This window comes from Marmota marmota, unplaced genomic scaffold (assembly GCF_001458135.2).
Source record: "Marmota marmota marmota unplaced genomic scaffold, marMar, whole genome shotgun sequence".
Classification (NCBI taxonomy): Eukaryota; Metazoa; Chordata; class Mammalia; order Rodentia; family Sciuridae; genus Marmota; species Marmota marmota.
In genome coordinates, this window is record NW_026000305.1 from 6523675 (window position 1) to 6548993 (window position 25319).

A 25319-nucleotide genomic window follows, 5' to 3' on the forward strand; every position below is an offset into this window, starting at 1 on the left:
TTTCGGCGGACACAACATCTTTGTTTGTATGTGGTGCTGAGGATTGAACCCAGGCCGCATGCATGCCAGGCGAGTGCGCTACCGCTGGAGCCACATCCCCAGCCCCAAGGCAAACTAAAACTTAAAGAAAGAATTTGCAAACCATAATCTGATAAAGTGTAAATTTCTAAAATATATAAGGAACTCACACAATTCAACCTCAAGTAATAATTTGATTTAAAAATGGACAAGGGCCATAGAAATATACAATTGGTCAACTATATGAAAAAAAAATGCTTAATATCACTAGTCTTCAGAGAAGTGCAAATGTTGAACTCATGATGAGATACTTCATGCCTGTGAGAATGGCTAGTATCAAAGTGATTTAAAAATAATCCTCAAGGATGTGAAGGAAAGTGAATGCTCTTAAGTGGTTGGTGGAAATGTAGAATAGTATAAGCACTGTGGGAAACAACATGGAAGTTTCTCAAAAAAATAAAAAAATATGGCTGGCAATGTAGCATAGTAAAAGAAAAATTTGTAGCCTGCATGAGGCCCTGGGTTCAATAACCTAGTGCACATGTGTGTGCGCACATCCACACACACACACACACACACACACACACAGTTTCCCATATAACCCAGCAATGTCACTACTGAAAATATACAAAAGGAAAATAATGTGGTGTGCCAAAAAGATATTTGAAGTCCTATATTAATTGCAACATTATTCACAATAGCCAAGTTTATAAAATTGACTTAAGTGTACATCAATAGGTGAATCCATACAGAAATTGTGGTATATGTATGCACAGTGGAGCATGATTCAGTTTTTAAAAAGAACAAATTTCCGTTATTTGCAAATATTGAATGGACTTGGAGGACTTTGTGTTATATGAAATAAGACATATAGAAAGGCGAATACCACATTATTTCACTTATATGTGTAAATTTAAAAGTTGAATTTGGAAAGGAGAAGCTATGAGATTAGAGGAGGGGTGCACTTCCTAACTTTTCCTCAGCTCAAGATTTAAAAAGTGGGAAGAGTATTCCTCAGTGAGGTGGATTACTAAAGTAATTCACTGAAATAAAACAATGGACAGCTAGAAAATCATAAGGACACAGAAAATTGGAAACTGAATAAATTATAAGAAATTATACATTAAAGACATGCCAGCTTGGCTGGAAGGGGTGTCAGTGCCACCAGCCTACTGCTGAGGGGAGGTGGAGCAAGGAGAAGAGAAAGAAAGGAGAGAAGAGAGGAGAAAGAGGAAGTGCAGCGAATAATATGGACATGGAGGAACCTGTGGAATAGTTAACTGACCCAGAGATAGTGGGAGAAGTTGTTGAGAGAAAAGCAACTAAAATGTCTTGGCTAAGGAGCAGAGATTCTGAGCGAAGAAATCAGAATTATAAGGGTGAGAACCATTTTGCGTGCCCCCCCCACCACAGTTAGCATAGCCTGGGGGTGGCAAACTAATAAAAGAAGCTGCCAGCCTGACCCAGAATTTGCCTACTTTCAGGTCAGTAGTGTGTCTATAGCAGCATGATTGAAATAGGTACAGAAAGGATTGCACTTAGAGCAATGAAGTCTGGGGATTCCAAAGGTTGAGAGGTACCCTTGCTACTAGCTTCCCATGTGAACATCTGATTGTGGTATAAATATTTACTATTATTATATATTCTTGTTGGATAGTTCCCTTTTCAGATAGGAAGTGAATTTCCTGTCTTTTCTGATTAATATTGACTTGAAACCTATTTCTTCATTTTATGAGATTAGCTATTAGTTGCTTAGGGCCTTGCTAAGTTGCCGAGGCTGGCCTTGAATTGTTAATCCTCCTGTCTCAGCCTCACATTATTATCATCTTCCCTCATAGGGATTGAACAAAGCTCCAATAAAATTTTGATTGGATCTTTTGATTCAGAGATATACTCTGGGCTCAAGACACATAGTTAAGGGAAAGCAGTCATTAAGGAATCCAATGGATAAAATAGGAAGAAAGATCATTTCTGGCAGATGGGCAAATCGCAACATAGAAGTACAGCAAAAATGAGGAAGCAAGGGTATATGACATCTCAAAAAAGTTTATAAAACAACAGAATCTTCAGATATTTGATTGGATGAAATTCCAGGCAAGGAATTCAAAATGTTGATGGGTAAAATGACAAACAAACTAACAGAAGATCTAAGGAAAAACTAAGAGATAAAAATACAAGAGACTAAAGGTAATTTCAATAAAGAAATAGATATTGTGAAAAAGAACCAAACAGATAACCTTGAAAAGAAAAAAAAAAGAATCCTATTAAAAACTTAGTCAAAATCAAAATTAAACTAGTATATTAGAGAAATAGAAGAAATGTATTCAGGCCTCAGAATCAAGATGTATTGTCTTGAAAATTCAATCTGCGATAAAGTATAGATGATAAAAGACCATGGTTAGACTATTCAGAAATTCCAGGAAAACATTAATAAACCAAATATATGGATGATTGGCCGTGATAAAGGCACCAAGATACACAAGGGCATGTGCTGACAGCCATAACCAAGTAGGAATGACGCATGGCAATTTCCTTGTCAGCCTACCCAATGTTGCTTAGAGGGAGGACTCTCCATTGTGGAAATGGGCTTGCCTTGGACCCATGTCATTTGCAGTGACATTGCATGAATGTTTGAGAAAGGTGACCCTGCTCAAGGACCAGGGTGGATCCGGGTTTAGGGAGGATCCTGCTGGATTAGGGTGGGTCCAGGTTTAGGGTGTATCCTGCTGGGAATAGGGCGTATCCTGCTGCCTCAGGCGCCCGCCCACTCCTTGAGTTCCCTTTGAGTTCTTGCTGGATTCAGAGAGTATTTTGGGATGCAGAGCCTGGTGGAGGTGTGAATTTTCCCCAGAACATGTAGAGTGCCCGTGAGAGGTCGGGAATAAAGACTTGCTGTTTGAATCTACAAGGCTGTGAGTGGCTCCTGATTTTGTGCCCAGCCAGACTGCGGCAGGCATGCTTAAGCTTTTTGGTGAAAAAGTATGAGGAAAAAATTCAAACCTTAGGAATGAGATGGAAATCAAAATACATGAGGCATTCAGAAGCCCACATCAACAAGATTTTTTAAAAGACTGTCTCCAAGACTTATTATGAATCAATGTCTAATATCCATATCAAAAATGGACTTGTAAACACCGGTCACATGTAGAAGTATGCCATTTAGAGTTAAGCTCATTTCTCATCATAGACTCTAAAAACCAGGAGGGCTTATAAAAATGTAAAGAAAATTATTGTCATCCAAGGTCCTATATCCAGCAAAGCTGTCCTTCATAAATTAAACAAGAAAAGCTTCCAAGATAAATATAAAACAAATAACTCATGACTACAAAGCCAGTACTACAGAACTTATTTGTCAGGTAGGTACAATTAACAACAGACTTTAGAGCCAATGAATGAACAGAACTCATTAGAAGTGCATGTAAGAAATTAAAAATCAGGAATGAATTAAACATTAAAAATAAATTAAAATGGAGAGAAGGAAGTAAGGATGGGAGGGAAAGGCAGAGGAAAAAAGGGGAGAATTGTTAACTGAATTCCATTCATGTATGAGTTTGTCAGGATGAACCCTACTACTATCCATAACTAAAAATCTATAATAAAAATGAATATGGAAGGAAATAAAAATCATCCCTCTGTAATAACATTAAATGTAAACGTCTCAATTCTCCAATAAAGATATAGTCTGTCAGAGTGGGTTAAAAGGCAAGACCTAGCTATATGTTGTATACAAGAGACTCAACTTACTGGCAAAGGCATCCACAGATTAAATGTAAAAGGATGGAAAAGAATATTTCTCACAAACAGATACCACAAACATGCAGTAGTGGCTAATCTCATATCTGACAAAATAGACTTCAAGTCAATATTAATCAGAAAAGAAAAGGAATGTCACTTCATTATGGAAAAGGGAACAATCTGACAAGAAAGTATGATAATATTAAAGATTTATATCCCAAACATTGGTGGTGTATCTACTCAGAAATAACAAATGATCTCACCAAGAAATAGGTCATCCAGAAATAAATTTAGTAAACTCTTCAGGCATTCGGTAGGGGCAGTCCCCATTCCCCTACCCGTGGAACACTGGGGCCAGGGGAGGGGGCACTTCTTTCCTGGCATCTGAGGCAGGGCTGGCAGTAACTTTCTTGATGCAGTGCAACTGGGGCAGGGTCAAAGGGAGGGGAAAGGGGTGGTATCAGGAGAGGGGAGCTGGAAAGGCGGAGGCACAGGTGGATAATGGAGCCTATGAGTGCCTGTGGAAGTGGGGTGGCACCGCTGCTGCCTTTCCTGCTGCAGGGGGACATGCTGTGTCACTGCTGCCACTGACCCCAGCCCGGCCACTGGGGGATTCAAAGCTGCCCCTAACTGAAACCCCCTCCCCTAATCCGCTTCTCCTTGCCCCTCCCCAACTCCTACTTCCAGGTGGCAAGACAGGATTAGTGGTGAAATTGCAGAAATGTAAGCAAAGATAACCACCAGAGAGTGGAAAGATAGATATTGACTGAATGTGGGATTAGGTAGTGTCCTTCCACTTAGCCTTAAAATTTTCCTTTTGTTTGGGTAGCAGAGATCATTCTCAGAAAGCTCTTATTATCTATGTAGAAGAAGAGAATAAATTGGACACCTTGAAAGGTGAGTGTCACCTTTAATGAAGGAATTCCTGGACTCACCACCTCTAGGATGAGCACTGTGGTGCTGTGGCCCTTGGGATTTTAAGTTCCCTAGAGAAGCAAGATTTTCCTTTGGCAGCAGGAGGAACACACCCAAAGAATTTGGGAGCTGCACGGGGAAAGGACCCACTTCCACAGCAGAGAAAAACAAAGAGGAAAAAGGTATGCAGGTGACCAATGCTAAGGGACACACCAAGCAATCAGTGGACCACTGCTGCTGCCCCCAGCAGTTGCCCAAGAGGAACTCAGTAAGATCATCCCTTTTTGTGACTGCAAGCTCAGGATTTCAATCAATGCATTCCGGTAACCCTGAACTGAGGAACTCTCCATCAGAAAACCCACAGTGTAGCTACAAATCAAGCAGGACCGTGATGGTTCATCCTCTTGCAGTGATGTCCTTATCTGGAAATCCCCAGCTGGATTCCAGAATCTCTAATCAGAGTAAACAGGGGGTACTCAGCCAACCAATCCCAGCCATCCCCCTATGACTCCAAGAGTGTTGGTCATACCCTGGCCCAGATGGGAGCATTAGGCTGAAGAATGGGGCTGGAAATGATGTCCAGTGCAAGGAGAAAACAACAACTCCTTTAATCAGAGAGAAACTGGGACTCCAAACATGCCAGATGACTCTGGCAAGACAGAATATAATTCTGCTGACTTTATAAAGTCCTAGGATTCCCATACAAAACATAGTCCATGACCCCATCAACTGCTACAGGCCCAGATCTTCCACCCCTTTCCCATGGCCAAAGTACTTCCCCAAAGCCCACACCCTCTCAGAAGATTACAGCCAAAGTGGTGTTATATGTTTTCGATTGAGATGTCCAATAAAGCTGAAGAAGCTGTATTGAAGGACCAGGGTGAAACAATTCTCTGAACACACCTAGAACATCACTAACAGCAAGACAGAGATGCCGCCATCTGGCTGGGCACAAATGCTGCAGTCTGGCTGGGCACACAATCACGAGCCACCACACAGCTTGTAGATTCAAACAGCAACTCTTTATTCCTGAACTCACACCAGCCGTCTACAAACACATTCTGGGGAAATCCACGTTCTCTGCCCAAATCCACATCCACTGGGCTTCTGTCTCCCAAAATATACTGTCTGAATCCCATGAGAACTCAAGGGGAACTCAGGCAGCAGGATACGCCCTATTCCCAGCAGGAATAATCTTAAACCTGGAACGCCCTAAACCCGATTATCCTAAACTGGGAACACCCTAATCCGCCCTGGTCCTTGAGCAAGGTCACCTACATTCAATGTCACTGCAAAATGTCCTATTTCCACGAGTCCTTCCACTAAGCAACATGGGGTACGCTGGCAAGGAAATTGTCATACCTACTTGGCTAATGGCTCCCAGCACAGAGAGACGCACAGTCCCTCTGAATACACAGATACCTGCCTTTGATAGTTATTGGAAACCTCTCCCATATCTACCCCCAGCTCCAGCCAACCAGGAACAGAATTCTTCTCAGAAACACCAGATGTTATGGTTTGGATGTGAGGTGTCCCTGAAAGGATCACATGTGAGACAATGCAAGAAGGTTCAGAGGATAAATGATTGGATTATAAGAGTCTTAACCCAAGCAGTGAATTAATCCCCTGATAGGGTAACTCAGTGGTAATTGAAGTGGTAGGGTGTGGATGGAGGAGGTGGGAATTGGGGCATGACTTTGGGGTATATATTTGTATTTGTCAAGTGGAGACCTCTCTCTCTGCTTCCTGATCATCATGTAAGCTGTTTCTCTCTATCACACTCTTCCACCATGATGTCCTGCCTCACCTTAAGCCCTGAGGAATAGAGCCTGCTGTCTGTGGATTGAAACCTCTGAAACCATGAGCCCCCAAATAAATGTTTCCTCATCTACAGTTGCTCTGGTTGGTTCTTTTAGTCACAGTAGCAAAATAGCTGACTAAAACCCAACTACAGCTAACTCATTCTGGCATCAGCACCCAAGCCTGTTGCATCCCTAAATACCCTGTATCATGACAGTTCTGTGGTAGAAAATAAACTGATTCCTTCTGTAGGCAGTTCTGCCATCTCCACTCCATTGCCCCCAGATGGTACCAGACCAAAATAGATGCCTAACAATGGAGCAGTGACCCCTAACTCCCAGGGGAGCAATAGCTCATCAGCAGATCCCAAAACCTCTCCATCTCTATCAGTGTCTAGTGGTGAGCCCCCGACATTGGGAGAAATCCCTGATAGCCTGTCTTGGGAGCAGCTGGAGCACTATGAGCACTCCTTGCAAACTCTCAGAGATATCCAGCTTATACTTTTCTCTGACCAAAAGAATTCATAGGAGGACAAAATGGGGACCCCATCAGAATTCTGGCTTAGATGGAACTCATAAAAATACATAAGAGCCAATACAGGCCATGATAGCTCAATCCCAAAGCCTAAGTAAGGGACCTGGGCCCTTGACAGATGTGGAACTCCCTTTGGAACTCAGGGATATAGAGATATACCCTTTTCTCCAGATGAAATTGTTCCACCTTCTATCAACTCCCAGTCTGGGCCCATAGGACCTGACCCCCTGAACACATGACCCCTGAGCAGATAATGTGGCTGAAACTGCAGCAGAAGTTTTATGAAGTCAAGAGGAGGAAGCAGGAACAAGTGGTGTACAGAAGTGCTCCTTCCAGGACATGATGGTCCATCAGCATGGGCTGTGGGGAGTGGTTCAAGGGCCACCCCCTTCAAAACAAATGACTCCTAGTGAAGGCTGGCTGCCTGGGTTTACAGAACCGTTCTCTCTTTTTATTTGTTATTTTTAGTTATATATGAGAGTAGAATGTATTTGACATATCATACATACATGGAGTGTAACTTCCCATTCTTGTGGTTTTACATGATGTGGAGTTATCATGTATTCATATATGAGCACAGGAGACATTTTCTGAAGATATCAATATTTCACATTCTCAGCCCCTGAAGGACATGGTTCCCCATCACAACATACCAGGAAGCCAAATGCACCTCCTTATATTTGCAGGAATAATAAACTATGAAATAAAAGGGCCAAATGTGCCCAGTCCTGCACCTAGATCAGGCCTTTCTGAAGTCAGTTGGTCAGATGATGGGCCAAAAATTCCAGATGGTTGAAACCTTCCTTCTGGCCAAGGAGCCATCAGCAGTCCTGGATTAGGGGAACACTTCCACAACCTCCAAGGATTGCCTGAAGAAATATTTCAATAGTTCCTGACAGAGAAACAACTGGGTCTCCCTGAGAGATAAGCATGAAAGGCATCAGGCCCAGCATGGAAATGAACAAGATGATCCCAGGATCCCAGTGCTACATGAAGCATAGGAACAATCCCATTTTCCCTTGACTACTAGTTGAGTGTCCACTGAGTTCTTCTAAGGGTGACTTTCCAAAAGGAATGCCTCCACAGATAGGCCCTGGTCAGGAACTTGAATTTGAGATGGTTCCTAGTGAGGTAAAGGGAGATTACAATCTAAATTTCAGCATGGGATCCAACACTCAGATGATACTTCAGAAGATTAGAGAGGCTAGGGCAGGCCCTGAGAAGATGATGAAATTACACACAGGTAATTCAGACATGCTGCCTCCACAGCAGAAGATGGTACCCCTGCCATTTGGTGTGAACCCTCAACAGGAATATGGCATGGACCCCAAGCCACTCCTTCCCATGTCTCAGAGTCCAGGCAGCAATAGTGCCTTGCAGAATCTCAGAGAATCAATTGGGCCCAACCAATGAACTAACAGCCAGCTCAGTCACATGTCACCACTCCTCTTAACCTTTCTAGTAATGCCACTAACCTCAACATAGCTCCTCCACTTTAGCGTGACCTGGGATAGAAGCACTTGGATATATCTGTGGCAACTGCCAGGTATATTCCCCAGGCATTAATATCTGAAGTCTCCCATCATGCACCAAGTTCAGTCCCTGATGCTGGGCTTGTCCTCGAGGAACCTCAAGACCTCCCAGACTCCATCACAGCAGGCAGGCATGCTGGTGGGCCTAGCTGCTGCTGCTTCCATTAAGTCCTCCCCTGTCTTGGGGTCTGCTGCTGCATCACCAGTTCACCTCGAATCTTCATCAGTTCTTGCCCTATCATCTGGATGGACCTCCTCTCCCAAACCTCCCCTTCAGAATGCTGTAAAGCTCCCCTCACCCTGGCCTCCCCAGCCATGCTGGGAAGTATACAGTCAGGTGCCCCCCCACCTCCTACAGCCAGCTAGTTTGCCTATGTGAATATCCCTGGAAGTCGTCCCTCTAGTACACCTTACACTATGCCTCCAGAGCAGATCCTTTCCCAGAATCCATTGTCAATTTTCATGTCTTGAATGTCCAAGTTTGCCCAGTTCGACCTCATTATACCATGATGCCAACAAGACTGTGGCCAATTCTAATGATGACTTCCCTCCAGCTCATTCTTCCAACCTACCATCAATGAATAATATGCCAGGAATGGGCATTCATACACAGAATCCTTAAATTTCAGGTCCAATCCCCATGGTTCTGATGCCAACTCTTAGCCAAATGGGAAAGACTCAGTCACTTTCTCACTCCAATAAGATGCCCTCTCTGAATGCTATGGGACACAACCTCCTCATGGTGTCCCAATGGGGCCTGGCTTGATGTCACCCAATCCTATCATGGGGCATGGGTCCCAGGAGCCTCTGATGGTACCTCAAGTATGGATGGGTTTCCCCCAGAGCTTCCCTCCAGTACAGTCTCCTCCATAGCAAGTCCTATTACCTCACAATGGCCACATTGAGGGACAATGAAACTTCCCAGTACAGATGGCTTCCCAGGAGATGGCCCCCTTGGCCACCCCAGAAACCTGCCCCAAAGTTCAACAGACGCAGCACTTTGTAATCTTGGCAGCCTGGGGATCCTGACTCCATCACTGTCTTGGGAAACAGCACACCTTTGGTGGTGTTTACAAACCCAGATCTGCAGGAGGTCATGGGACCTGTAGCCACTGGAATACCTGAGTCTGATCTATCCTGCATTACTCCATCTCAGAAACCTAGCCAGACACTATTTTCCTTGAGAGGAAGTCCCAGGCTGTAAACAGCCTCAGGGTCATGGACCTGGTATTTTCCACATACAGAGGATGATGGGCTATCAGGACCCCAAATGGGACTAACATTATCTGGCATGGGAGGTCCATGGCCAATAGAAACTCCAGACATCCCTCTTGCTACAGCTCCATCCATGTCAGGCCACCACCTACTTTGTCTTTAAAGAATAGAAGAAATTTTTCAATTGTATATCTGTAAAGTGATTTGTATCTATTTCAATTCAATAATAAAAGATGAATAATGTAATTAAAAATAGGCTAAGTATATGAATGGACATTTCTCCAAAAACATATGCAAGTGGCCGCTAAACAAAGAAAAGGATGCTCAAGAATATTAGTCACCAGTAAAATTCACATCAAAAGCAAATGATATAAAACTTCACATACATTAGGACTGAAGCAATTTAAATCAAGGTAATGTGATAGAGAAAATGTGGATAATAAATAAGAACCTCATGTACTGCTAGTGAAAATATAGAATTGTACAGTTACTATAGAAAATAGTCTGATAGTTACTCAGCAGGTTAAACAGAGATGTCATATGACTCAACAATTGCAGAGTCAGTATAAAAATGAGAGGATTGAAACATAAATTTAAAAAAAAACAAAACACATGTCAATACAAAAACTTGTACAGGAATGTTGATGGCAGCACTAGAGAAAATGGAGAAATTTAAATGCTCATATACTGATACATGGATAAAAATGCATAACCACACAAGAGAATATTTTAGTGATAAAAAGGAATAAAATACTAATATGTTTTCTAACATGGATGAACCTTGGGAAAATTATGCCAAGTAAATGAAGCCACCACAATAGCATATATATATNATATATATATATATATATATTATATGACATCATTTATACAAGATTTCCATAACAGACACATTTTTATAGACAGAAAGAATGTCAGTGGTTGCCTAGGGAGAGAGGAATTAGTCTAATATTAAACAGCTACAGAGTTTCTGTCTGGCATTATTAAGAATATTCCAAAATTGTGTTGATGGTTGTACAACTCTATATACACTAAAAAGCATTAATTGTATTTTTTTAAAATAAGAAAATAGCATGGCATGTGAATGATATCTCAATAAATATATTTAAAAATATATACAGAAAGGTCTTGGTCACCCTTTATCATTTTCCCCCAAATGGTAATGTTTTACATAACTATAGTATAATATTAAAAGCAAGAAATTGAAGTTGGTATAAGCATTAGACCTTAATTAGATTTCATCAGTTTATATACATTTATTAGTGCACATTTTATCTTTTTTTTTTCAATTTTATCCCATGCATAGATTTGTATATCCACCCCCACAAACAAAATACTCAAAATCATCATAAAGGAATACTCTGGCGCTATCCCACTTCATATCCTCATCTCTAGCTCTAGTTGCTTTTGCCACAACAACTTCAGAATACCCAACTTCACAAACAAGTAACAGTCTAAGGAATATTACCAGGATCTAATGTTGTAATTGTACTTATCTCCTAGTTGTAGTGCACTGAGTATGTGACAGATGTTGATTTTCCTCAAAATCTTAAAATAACTGAGATGCCCAAAATGTCTTTTATTGCAGTTTATTTTTAAAATTTAAAGTAGCTTGTGAGGTATCTACGAAAGATAGCAAGTCCTTGTTTTGCTGCCAGACACTGACTCCATGGACCTACCTCTACTTACCCAAACCTTGACTTTGAAGAATAACTTCTCATATATGATACCAAGGACAAATGTGAACCTTTCCATAACTCATGTAATATGCAGTATGCAAGAAGGTAAGAGCACCTTCATTCTACCTGTTTTTGACATCGCAGTACTTGCCCTGCAAAGAGCAGGAAGTGGTGATGTCACCACTCTGGAAATCAATATAAACTCAGGGCTTAAGGTATAGATTTTTGAGCCATGTTACTTTGCTGTGTGGGATACCCAGCTATGACAATTTTATCTAAATAAACTGCATTCTAATTGCTTTGTAATAACTATCTAGTTCATTATTTTTCTTCTTTTCTCCCATGATTAACACTAAATAATCTAGGACTTGAGCTGCTATATTAGTTTCAATCTGTTTCTAAGATTGAATATCTGTGATGCTCTTACTGATATTGTGTCTTAAAACAGTGTCAAACAAATGACTTCATTTATGTCCTTTTCCTTTATATTATTCTATAAATCTTTTCTCAACCTTTGGTAGTAGAAATTAACCAGTGTAGGAATTAGGGGATCCAAATTCTAGACTCAGTTTGCCATTAACTTGCTGCGTGCTCTTAGTTAATCAACTTACCTTTTCTAAACCCAAATTGCTTATTTACAAAATGTGGAATTATTTTCCAGTTTTACTTTGTTTAATATCAGGAGGCTCTGTGATTTTCTGCTTTGGAGTAATGTCTTGAATGCAAATCGATTTCTTCACACTTCTTCCTGTAAATCCTTTTATCTATGAGCTAATTTGAAGGAACAAAATGCTATATTTTCGTATTATTATTCACAGTGTGATTCTCATAGCATAAATGGGAGTAAGAAATAATGCATTGCTACCAGTGGAAATATGAAAGCAGTTTACTATGAGAGCACGGTACATATAGAAGCAGTTGAATTATTTAGAATAATTTCCTGACATTCCCTAATTCTCTCTTGACCATTACTTCAATAAGTAATTTTTTTTGTAAAATTAATGTAGGGAGTCTTCATCTTTCTTCAAGTTAAAAAAAGACTAAAATTGTGTGGAAATTGGAGATTAAAAAAAACATTTTGGAACCTAATTTGAATAAATTATACTTCATGCATATATAATATGTCAAAATATACTCCACTGTCATGTATATCTATAAATAAATAAACAAATAAACAAACAAACAAACAAATAAATAAATAAATAAATAAAAAGGGCTAGGGATGTTGCTCAGTGGTTAAGCACACCTGGGTTTGAGTTCCATAACAAAAAAAAAGTTAAGGCAATATGAAGCCTAATTTGACTAGAGAGTTAAATTGAGATCATGCCTGACACTTTGACAGATGAATTAGAAAATCAGAAAGCTGATTTTAGAAATAAACTAGAAAGAATTAGAAAATCAGAAAGTTTATCAAATTGGGAGAAAAAAATTTAGAGGCCTCTCATATCATTTGACATGAATTAAGCCAATGATTATAATTTAGCACATGGAACTTTTCCCTTGGCATATAATTGAATAATTACTTATTAGAGAAGGTGAGTAATGAATTACTCAAATGACAGTGTCAGATTTTTATTTGTGCTTGTTTATTGTCTGTTTGGATTAACATGCTAACAATTACGCAGCTTAATGTTTTTAATTAAATCTGTCTGGTATAGATGCTGAAATCTCTCAAATAATGATTTTCATTCTAAATTACTTTGTTTACATTTAATATTTCTGTTGCTGAAGTGTAGTTCACTTTGATATATAAAGGAAGAAACTCTCTTCTCTGTAAGCACACAATATGTGGAAAGTAGAAGAAATACTAAACTCCAAAGAATGTTTCACTCTCTCTTTATCTCCAAAATAATGACAAATGACAGCCTGCAAAAATTATATCCAATTGTTGATGTCTGGGGAACAGATGATAAATGTTTAAGAAGAATAGGCTATTGGTGAATCATGACTGACAGCAGAGGTCAGAATGTGGAGAGCATGTGTTGAACTCCTTCAGATCCTGGGGAGTTGCTGACAGCTCACTCTGCAGTTCACTTCCTTCTCACCCCAGCAGCAATTTGGGATGAATACTGAGTTTTTCCCAAACTTGGAAGATGAAGCCCTATTGAAAGCTTGTTTTATCTCCTAAATTAAAACTTTTCTAGTCTGTGTGGATCAATACTGTAACTTTAAATTAAAGGGCTTGAACAATGTTGAATTACTTTTATTTAAAAATATTGTATTCATCTGATAAATGTGATCCAGCTCTGACAATAGATTGTGTATAGTCCCAATTCGAAGAATGTATCAAAAGCCTATTGTAAACAGGCTTAGTTAAAAATATTCAGGCATATATTTTTCCTCAGCTTGGGGTTACCAATAAAAAAATTGTAAAAATACACCAAAACTTTGCTGCCATGGGACTTGTACCTAATAGGCACTTGATAGATGTAATGAGATAATATTTGAAAACAGATTTTAACTACACACACACACACACTTACATATTTTTCCTTCCTTCCTTCTTTCTTTCTTTCTTTCTTTCTTTCTTTCTTTCTTTCTTTCTTTCTCTCTCTCTCTCTCTCTCTCTCTCTCTCTCGCTCTCGCTCTCTCTCTTTCTTGCACTTGGAATTGAACTCAAGGGGTTTAACCACTAAGCCACATCCCAATCCTTTTCATTTTTTATTTTGAGACATGTTCTCAGTCTTACAGACTCATTAAATTGCTGAGGCTGGCTTTGAAACTGTGATCCTCCTGCCTCAGCCTCTGGAGCCACTGGGAATACAGACGTGCACCACCATGCCTGGCACATTCTGCTTTTAAAAAGTTAAAATATCACATGTATTTCTAAGTCACTCTTGTGACTACCATCCCTAAATCCTGTCTTTCTTTTCATCTTTAAAGGTGATTTATAAATTTGCTATGTATCTTTTCAGAACTTTTTCTTTGAAATTTACAAACATATAAATGTAGCCCATAAAACAGAGTCCTTAGATTAAATTATATAAAATTGGCATTTTATGAGCTAAAAGATTGAACATTTCATTTGGTTTCACCTAGTATTAGGTGTGTTGATATTTTAAAATGCTTTTTAAGAATTTTAACCCCATATACTTCCTCCTATATTATCTCTTATTTTTAATAGCTCAGTTTTTTGAACATCTTTACATTCAGTCCAGAAAGCAAGAATTCTGCATATCAGTTTATTTATCTGAGTGATATTACTCAACAAATCATTAAATGACAAAAGAGGCTTAGGTCTTGAATGAATTGAGATTTGTGTGTTAAGGTGAATAGACCGTTAAGGTTGGAATCAGAAATTTCAAAATTACAATCTGGAAATAGTTAAATATTCTATTCAATAAAAATTTCTGGGCCAAAATTTCCTCATTATTGAAAGAACTTACAATTCTTATCTTTTCTAAGTTTCAGAATATTGAAATTATATTGATCCATTTACCAAATATTTATTGATGTTTTTAAAAAAATGATTTCACACTATACATACTTTTTATATCATATATGTCTATATACCATACATATACAATTAAACTTTGCTTCATTGACCATTTGAGATTTTTCTATTTTAATGCCTATTAAACTATTTAGTCAGTGAAACTGCTACATAGAATTACTTTCTATTTTAAGCCACTTAGTGAACATTACTGCAGTAATGTAAACATAATACCTACTTAAAATAAATAATTTATATATAAAATTTAAGCAATGAAGTAGAGTATACAGGGATTCTTTAATTATATTCTTTGCACAACTTAGAAGTTCAACTTATTTTCCTTGCCTGTAATTCATACGTATAATATTTTATATCTACTTTGTTTTTAATCTCTCATAGGAATTATAATAATTGTTTTTGTTAAGTATCTATTCTTATTTAGTTTTACACAGCAAAGGTCTGTAAACGGTAAATTCTCTTGTCTTTTTCTGTTTGAAAATATAGTTATTTAGTCTCCCTCTGGAAACAGTTCAAATTCTCCCTTAAATGAGCCAGTGTTCTGAAATAAACTTCTGTGTTTCACACTTGACTAATAGATTATTTGGTTATGGAATTCCAGATTGGTTATTTTTCCTTAGTGCTTTAATAATAATATCCTTTGGTTTGCTAGATTCAATTATTGCTAATGATAACTATACTATCTAACTGTAGATAAACGGTATTTTTCTGATTTCTTTCAACATTTCTCTTTGTTTTATTCTTCTGTAGGTCTATACCACAATATTTTCAGGTTTATATTCATTTATATTTATTCTACTTTAAAAAAATCTTCTTTTGTTGTGTTTTCAATTTAATGATATATGTCTTTCTTCAGATTTGGAGAAATTATCAATGAGTCCTTCTATTCTCTCCTTCTTTAGCCCACTTTACATCGGGTATGTCTTATCCTGCTTGGTCTGTTATATCATGTCATATTCTGGTTGTCTCAAACAACAGACACTATTTTTGATGGTTTTGGAAGCCTGGAAGTCTGAAACCCAGGTGCCTGCAGGGTAAGGTTTGGGCAATGGATCTCTTTCTGCCTTATAGTCTGCTGCCTTCTTATTGTGTGCTCACATGGCCTTTCCTCTTTATGTTCTCTCTCTCTCTCATTACCTTCCTCTCCTATCTTATTAGAGAATTAATATCATCATCAGTGTTACAATCCTTATGACATAATTTAAACCTATTCATCTCCTAATGTCCTCACCTCCCCATCACATGGGAGATTACTGTTTCAACATATGAATTTTGTGAGTACACAAATATTCAGCCCACAACATGTATGTTGAACTTTCTCTATATTCTTCACATTTCAAATTATTTCTTATTTTCCATCTTTATTTTTCTGTATTGCTGTGTGTGTTTTCCGTAATCTCTGACTTTCAAGTCACTAATGCTTTCTCTATGTCAAACTATTTATTTCATTGAGTTTTTAATTTAATAACCAACTTATAAGATTTCTATTTGAACTTGATTATTTTTCAAATACAACCTATTTTTATAGCATTCTCCAATTCCATTGTGGTCTACATTCCTTCTTAAATTCTTTTATAAATTTTAAGCTACTTATTTCAGAGACTCTTTTATAACATTAAGTTATCTTAATTTTTTTTCATTATTTTTTTCTGTGTGTGTGCACATATCTCTAACTGTGAATAGTTTACCCATGTAATAAAACTAATAAATATAAAACTCATATTTTTTTCTGTTTATTTTCTTCCATTAGGTGTCCAGTGAGCCCTGGATTGTTGAAGAGTCACAAAAGAATGTCTTTCTATTTGTTTTCCCCATGGTTTCACTAGTCTTTGATCAGGTTTCATACTAATGCCCTGACTCTGGTTTCCAAAAGTATGAAGATAATTTAAATATAAATCACATATCCACTATTTGTACAGCCTCAGGTTTTATTTTTTAAAGAATATTCTTTTTTCTTCTTATATTAGTGGGCACATGATAGCTCATAGATTCCATGAGCATTGTGGGTGGAGTTTTCCTAGTTTCATTTACATGAATATGGCAGTTATTTAGTGTTTCAGTTTTATGCAGATGGTTTTAATTCAATTGCTCACACAAATTAAGGCCACTTTGTACTTCTAAACTTTAGCCTCCTAGGCTACCATACAACTCATATTATGCATCCATCCCTCGGTTTTGAGATTTCTATTAATTTCTGACATCTGAAGACTTCTTTATTTTAGGTTAGTATCAAGTTAATTTTTTAATGACAAAATCATATTGAACATTTGTACTTTTGAGGAGTGAATACCTTATAAGTAGTGAACATCTGCCTAGGATGATGTACTGTCAGTTGTTGACTCAAATTAATGCATTTGTCACAGTTTTTGTTTTCTTCAATGTAAATAAGATTTCATCAGGAGGAATTGATATCATTGCAATGGCAAAATAGAAGCTTTCTACCATCATTACCCATATAAGCATTGATTTGGACAAATATACACAGATAAGTGTACCTTTGTGGGAGTCCAACAGAGAAGTTCCACTATACCATTGGATAATAAACTGAGAATAAATGTGTTGAAGAGGGTAACTAGAACAATTTCATTTTACTTGCAATATAGCTTTTTGAAGTCAGTATAGCTGAGTGCTATGAGAGGATTTGGGCCAATAATTTCTTCAGCCAGAGAAAGTGAGTATGTAGTGAGTTAATACCTGACTCCCTCAATCATACAGGTTGCTAACCCCAGATGCCCACTTTTTCCCCACTTCTTTTTATCTTCATCCAAGAATATTGAAGCCCTTAGCATATCTTAGTGGTTGGGAGAATGTATAATAATGATGGGAGGCCACGGAAACCTACTAACATCTCTGCTCAATCATAAAGCTTGCTCTTGTCTACACTTCCATATTCATTGCAATATTATTTATTTAGCTAAGGTATAGAAGCAACCCAACTGTGCAAGTGTCCATTAATGGGTGAATAAAAAAAGAAATTACATATATATATATATATATATATATGCTTAAAATATAAAAGAAATTAAATATGTATATATGCACACATAATGGAATATTATTTAGTTTTTTAAAAAGAAGGGAATACTATCATTTGCAAAAACATGCATGAACCTGGTAGATGCCATGCTAAGCAAAATAAACCACACACAGAAAGACAAATACTTACATGCTAAATTTTAAAAACTGAATGTCATAGAAAGTAGGGAGTAGAAGAACAGCTATGGAATTAGGGGAAACAGAGAGGTGTTGTCAAAAGGGTCAAAACTAGTTATTAAAAGATTAATAATTTTTAGAGAATTAATTATAGCATAGTAATCGTAAAAAAGCACTTTATATTTAAACTTGTTAAGATAATATATCTCACCATAAAAAGATAATTATGTGAGGTGGTGAACATGCTAATTATTTTGTGGAAATCATTTCACAATATACACATTGTGAAATAGCAAATTGCATTACATATATAATGCTTATTTGTTAATTATACCTTATAAAGGTATAATGATTTTGTACTCCCCTGATTAATACCCCCTGTAGACTTCCCATAATGCCTATGAAAATCTATTTATCGTGACATCCAAGGCTTTAAATTATTTAGAATATGCTTGTTTTTCTTCCCTCATTTTTTACTACTATATCCATTATTCTGATTTAGCCAAACGTAATAATAATTTTGTACCAAGAACATGTATTTTTCTATATATTCTTTTCCTTTTGTCTCAAACATTATGATTGCTAATCTCATGGCTTGCACTATTTCTCCAATTAAGACCTAGTTTGCACATGTCTTTCCTGAACATGTAGTCTTAATTAATGTTAGCCCTATCACATTCTGTCACACATTAGTTTATTCTCCTTGTGTAATTTATTACTACTTTATATTTTCCTTTTTATTATATGGTAGTTCATCTTTTCCCACTTAGAATGTAAAGTCTAAGGAGCAAGAACCTTGCCTGCCATATTCACTGCTTTTGTTCCCTGTTCCTAAAATGGTGCATGACACAAGTTAGGCCCTCAATGATTAAATGGATAAATTTAATTTCAATAGTCTGCAAGAGAGAAAAGATAAGAATTTTAATCAAAATTAAAGCCCAGAGGTTTTTATTTAATTGAACAATTATTTCCAAATTGACACTCTGAAATCTCTGATTCCCAGCTTACTATTATATTCACCTTAACACACAAATCTCAATTCATTTGATACCTTAAGCCACTTTTGTCATTTAATAATTTATTGCATAAAATAACTCAGATAACTAAACTGCCATGGAGAATGCTTATTCTCTACAGGGTAAACAATTTGGAATCTAACATTGTTTCCAAGTTACTGACATGTGCACAAAAAGAAAATTTTTAAGATCTAGAGTATTCTGGACCTGATCTCAATGTGGGAGACAGCCCTGTCTTCTGGAGACTTAGCTCAGTCTCAATTTAGCAAATATTTATAAAATATCTATTTCATGCAGAACTTTTAAAGAGGTATAATATGCTCTATAGGGTATAGAATTAATATGATCCTATGCTCAAGGAACTACCCAGTAGAAGCCATGTGTTTCAGAAAATTCTAAGTAAATTTGACAACATGCTGTGGGCAATCTTATGATGCAATGATCTTTCATCTGTATGTATTAATTAAGGAAGGATTTGTGATGGTAGCTATGAAAGTAGGTCTTAAAAATAGTTAAATATATTTAGGTAGGCAGAAATGAGGGAAGAGCTTTTCTAAGCTGACAGAAAAATATGAATATAGCCCTGAAAGGAGAAAAACATAGTGTTTGAGTAGAAACACATAGTTCCATCTGGTATGTGGAGTGAAACAAAAGGACTAGTCCAAAGGCCTGGTCTTCCTCAGCAACACATTCAACCACTCAGAAAGGTACACCAGAACTAGGACCTTCTCCTAAAATTTCATGTTACTTCAAACTTTCAAAAATACATGATATAGAAAATGTTCTGCTATTTTGTTGGTATTTTCCAAATAGTGATGCTAATACAAATAATTTTCCCTTATAGTATTTATGATGGATCTAAATATTTTAGGTTACCTGAAAACAAATTTAGTCTCATTACAAAGCAATGGAATCATTATATGATCCTGGAAAAAAGTTTAGTGTTTCATTGTTAGTCAGACTGAATAGAACTTATGATACTCTGTTAGGAATAGTGCTAAAAATTTCATTCAGCATGTACACTACCAAAGAAAACATACATTCCATCCTTCTGTGTACAACATCTGACAGAAAAGCAACAAGAAGTAACAGAAAGGAAGAAGCAATTTTACTCCCATCAATATGTGTATCCTGAGTTTAACAGTTGCTCCCTTCCATCTTCAAATATTAACCACACTATCAGGCAGAAAAGAGAAAGAATGGAGTTTAAAAAATAATTAATAGACAATATCTCTCTACCACGCTCAGGAATTAGCAGTCTCACATATTTCTAGCCTGAGGGATATGCTGTTCTTTCCAATTTTCAGACTGAGAGTTGTAACTTGAAACTGAATAACAGTAAAACCCAAATATTACTGAGCTGTGCATCAAAGAGAAACTATCTTTAAATGCAAAGTTATTGGAATAGATAAGACTAAATGGTGTTTATTATATTGATCTCAAACTGAATTTTCTATAACTGACATGAAACTAGAGTTTAACAATTTATCAAAGATTATGAGAATAAAGTAAATTTCTGGTTTGCACGTAACTGAATGCATGGGAAAAGTTCAGTCAAAGCAGTTATATCAGGTTGTCATTTTAGCCTCTGACTAATCTGGTGAAGTGAAGTGATTGATGTTAAGAGAGAACAATAAAGCAAATACCTATCCCTAAGTCTGAAGATTTTCTATGACATATTCCACAGAGTTTCCATCTAATGACAATGGATTAGTAATTTTTATAAGAAATACCCCAAATGCATAAGTAACAAACCCGAAAACTCAAATGATTTCCTTAAAATATACTGGTTACAGTCACTCAAAGCATTTTCCTATCACTTTATAAGAACTATACAATTCCAATTCAAGCTTTATTATTATTATGCTCTTTCTGCAACTTTATTTTTATTTTATTTTTATTATTTATTATTATTATTATGCTCTTTCTGCAACTTCATTTCCTCATATATCCTCTTTTTAAATTTTATTTTATTGTTTTTTCTTAGTTACACAGGAGAGTAGAATCTATTTTTGATAAAATTATACAAGCATAGGATATATCTTGTTCTAATTAGGACCCCCTTCTGTGTAGGCATGATGATGGTGTTCACGTGGGCAATTTCATATGTGTACATAGGAAAAATGTGTTAGATTTATTCTAATGTCTTTTTAATTCTTATCTCTATTCTCTTCTTTTCATTCCCCTTTGTCTAACTACTTAGTTTCTTCTTCTCCTTCCCCACTTAATTGTGGTTTACCTTCTACATATCAGTGAAAATATCGACCTTGATTTTTTTTGGAAGATTGGCTTATTTCACCTAGCATGATATTCTCTAGATCCATCCATTTACTGGAAAATCAAAAAATAAAAAAAGGAGTGGCATCAAACTAAAAAGCTTCTCCACAGCAAAAGAAACAATCAAGAACATGAATAAAGAACCTATAGATTGTGCGAAAAATCTTTTGCCACCTGCACTTCACATAGGGCATTGATCTCCAAAAAAACTCAAAAAGCTTAACACCAAAACAACAAATAACCCTATCAATACATGGGCAAAGGAACTAAACAGACACTTCTGAAAAGAAGAAACACAAATGATCAACAAATATTTGAAAAAATGTTCAAAATCTCTACCAATTAGAGAAATAAAAATTAAAACTACACTGAGATTCCATCTCATTCCAGTCAGAATGGCAATTATCAAAAATCCAAGTAACAACAAATGTTGGTGGGGATTTGGGGAAAAGGGAACACTCATATATTGCTGTGTGGCTGTAAATTTGTGCAAGCATTTTGGAAAGCAGTATGGAGATTCCAGAAAAAACTAGGAATGGAACTGCCATATGACCCAGCTCTTCTACTCCTTGGTATATATCCAACGGATTTAAAAGTAGCATACTACTGTTACACAGCACATCAATGACTATAGTAACACAATTCACAATATCTAAGCTATGGAATGGACTTAGATGCCCATCAACAGATGAATGTTAAAGAAATTGTACTACACATACACAATGAAATATTATTTGACCATAAAGAAGAATTAATTTATCATACACTCTCTTTACTCTCCTGATAGTCTGCTCATTTTAACACTTTAAAGTCTTGCTTTAAAATCATTTCATTTAGTTCTTACATTGGTGAGAGTTTTTCTTTAGTTCAATAAATATAATTATTGTGAAACTTGAATAACTCATCCTATGAGTTCTTTTAAATTTTTTTCTTCTGATTATAGAAGTACAGATGTTTCTTGTCCAAGATTTGGAAATAAAGTACAAAAAATTAAAAACCACCCATAACTACAAGAGTCAGAATTATCCACTGTTATCATTTTGCAAAAATTTTCAGGCCTTTTACTTTTATCAGGTTACATACACAATCATAGGATACTTGTACACATAGGCACATTTTACAAAAGTATGTATACACTTTTACATTTTGCCTCTACTTAACATGCCATGATTTTTATCTCATGTCAATAAATATGCTTTGACAATCTGATTTAAATGGCTGTACAGAATTCCACTGAAAATACAGAGCAAATTTTAACTGCATCTATCATAAGAAATTAAAGATATTTGTTTATAGTACTGCTGAACTTCCATCACCTATGCCTGGTGATGGTCAGCAGCCCTTTGATTCTCCCATGTGGATGGTGCCAACAGGACCATATAGGAAGATGGGTTTCCTTTGCCACCTGAAAGGAATGACATAGAAAGAGACAGTTTATGAGATACAAAATGGGAGAGAAAGAGATACATGTTTGACTCAATTATTGCAGAAACAGTGGCAGAGGGGAAAGTCAGTGTAAATTTAGCTGAACCTGGAATTGCATAGTGAGCTGATATTTGAGAAGTACATTGCTTTTCTCAATTTATAAGGAGAGAATTGTGGTGGGGGCCATTGTTTTGTGGTTCCCTAAACTTTGCTCCTTAAGCCTACACGTTAGGAAAACAAAATGTGCTGCATCTTCATCTACCTTGGAGAATGAAGAACATAGTAAAACAGAGGAAAAATCTGGAAGCAAGTCACCAAGATAATTGATATAGTAAAATGACTTTTAGTCTAAAGCCAGTAAAACCAGTTGGCTAGCAGAGGGAAGAGAGCAGGGCCCATTCCACTGCCTAGGACTATGGAGCTTCTCCCTGTGCATGATTTATTCCAGTTGCACAGAATGCACCTAGTCACTCAGGAGAGAGTTCCATTCACCAGGCAGGGGACACACCAGCTCCAACTCCTCTACAAAACTATGGTACTTGTTCACAGACCTGGTGTGAAATCTCTAGACTCATCTAGATTTTTACCAAAGGAGGAGAGTGAGGTAAAGTCTTTGTAATTAAATTGGCTTCCCTTGCCTTTCCTGCATACCTAGTAAACACTGAGAATACACAAAACAGCCACCTGTCCCAAAGAGGGATCTGACTATTGGGCTGTGAATGACACAGACCCCAGGGGGTCATTGCTTTCTCAAAACTTTGCAACAGAACAACCAGAACTGTCTAAATTAATGGGGGATTAGGAGGAAGATGTGGAAAGAGTAGATGTAAAATCTACAGTGGTTGAGTTCTACACAGTATTTTTGAAGCAAGAGCCTGATCTAAATTTTGGGGAAAAAAAAAAAACAATATAAAGCTCTCCATCCCAACATAACTGAGTGGTTCAGACACTGGCTCTATGCTGAAAGCCCATCAGGGAATACACTACCAAGTCTTGGACATTATCCAAGTCTTTGACACCTTGATATTTTCAAAACTGTAAGTACCTGAAAGAAGTCTCTATGTTTTAAACACTTCAGCAAAGAGAACTTTTTAGTCTTTTTCCTATTTGCTATTTATTTCACCTGCTTTCTATGGTTGTTTATTTGGTTTCCCTTTAATACTTTTTATTTCATATTTTAAATAATTTTAACTATTTTTAATTTGTGAATCAGAATTTTATCTCTTTTTTCTAATCACATTTTTATTCTTTTCTTTCTTTTTTATTTTCTTCTTCTCTCCTTTCTTCTTCCACAATACTTTTTTTCTGTTTCTTTTTTTAATCTTCTTTTCCCTTAATTTCCATTGCCCTCTACTTCTATAAAGTTTAATTAATTTTATCTTCTCTGTTATCTGATTTTTCATCCTATTACACACAATCACATCCCACTTCTTCTGTTTGGTTAATGGAGGGGTAGAGATGACTTTCAATAAAATCTTATTGTATGTTTAATATATGGATTGCTTTCAAGCTGTTGTTATTAATGATGGCTATTCTCTCAAAGTGGAGCTAGGAATCAAACATATCACTTTGAGCACATTCAGTGGGTTCTTTGAGGCTAAAATTGTAAATAGAAATCAGTCTGCAAAAAAAGACCCTCAGATAACAGTGCTATAGATATCCTTTCCAACAGATGAGCAAATTACAACATAGAAACACAGATAACACAGATGTCAAATAGATGCCTCCAAAAGTTGAAAAATCACCAAAAACTAAATCCAGAGATACTTAAGTGGAGGAAATGCCAAAAAAATTGCAGCTGATTCTTAAAGATATATATATATATATATTCCCCAATGGATTTTTATTTATTTATATGTGGTGCTGAGAATCAAACCCAGTGCCTCACACATGACAGGCAAGTGCTCTACCACTGAGCCACAACCCCAGCCCCTTGAAGTGATCAATATTTTAAGAGAAAATCTAAAGACGGAACAAAGGGAGAAAATGCAGGATATAAAAGAGCATTTCCAAGATTGATATTTTGAGAAAGAATCAGATGAATATTAGGAATGAAAAACATCAAATAAAAATTCAGTGGAAAGGCTTACCAGCAAATTAAACTAAACAGAAAAAGAATATCAGACCTAGGAGAAAAATGCAAGAATTAGAACACTGAGGCAGTAGTAAAGAAAAAAAAATGAGAAAGTATGAACAGAATATACAAGTTTGGGGACAATATTAAAAAATTATCTAATCTTGGAAAGGATACTGACATACAAGAATGAGAAGCATTTACAAGAGGTCCAATTAGAACCAGAGAAGAACTTATCCATGATATATTAACATTAAACTGTCACATTTTCTTTATCCATTCATCTATTGAGGGACACCCAGATTGGTTCCATAGTCTAGCTATTGTGAATTGAGCTGATATAAACATTGATGTGGCTGTGTCACTAGAATATACTGATTTTAAGTCCTTTGGGTATAAACCAAGGAGTGGAATAGCTGGGTCAAATGGTGGTTCCATTTCCAAATTTCTGAGGAATCTCCATACTGTTTTCCATAGTGGCTGCACCAATTTGCA

At 36.7% G+C, this 25319-nt stretch overlaps 1 pseudogene; it reads left to right on the plus strand.

Moving 5' to 3' along the window:
* Positions 1-4981: 4981 nt before the first annotated feature.
* On the plus strand, positions 4982-9912 carry LOC107156050 (annotated as a pseudogene).
* Positions 9913-25319: the final 15407 nt, after the last annotated feature.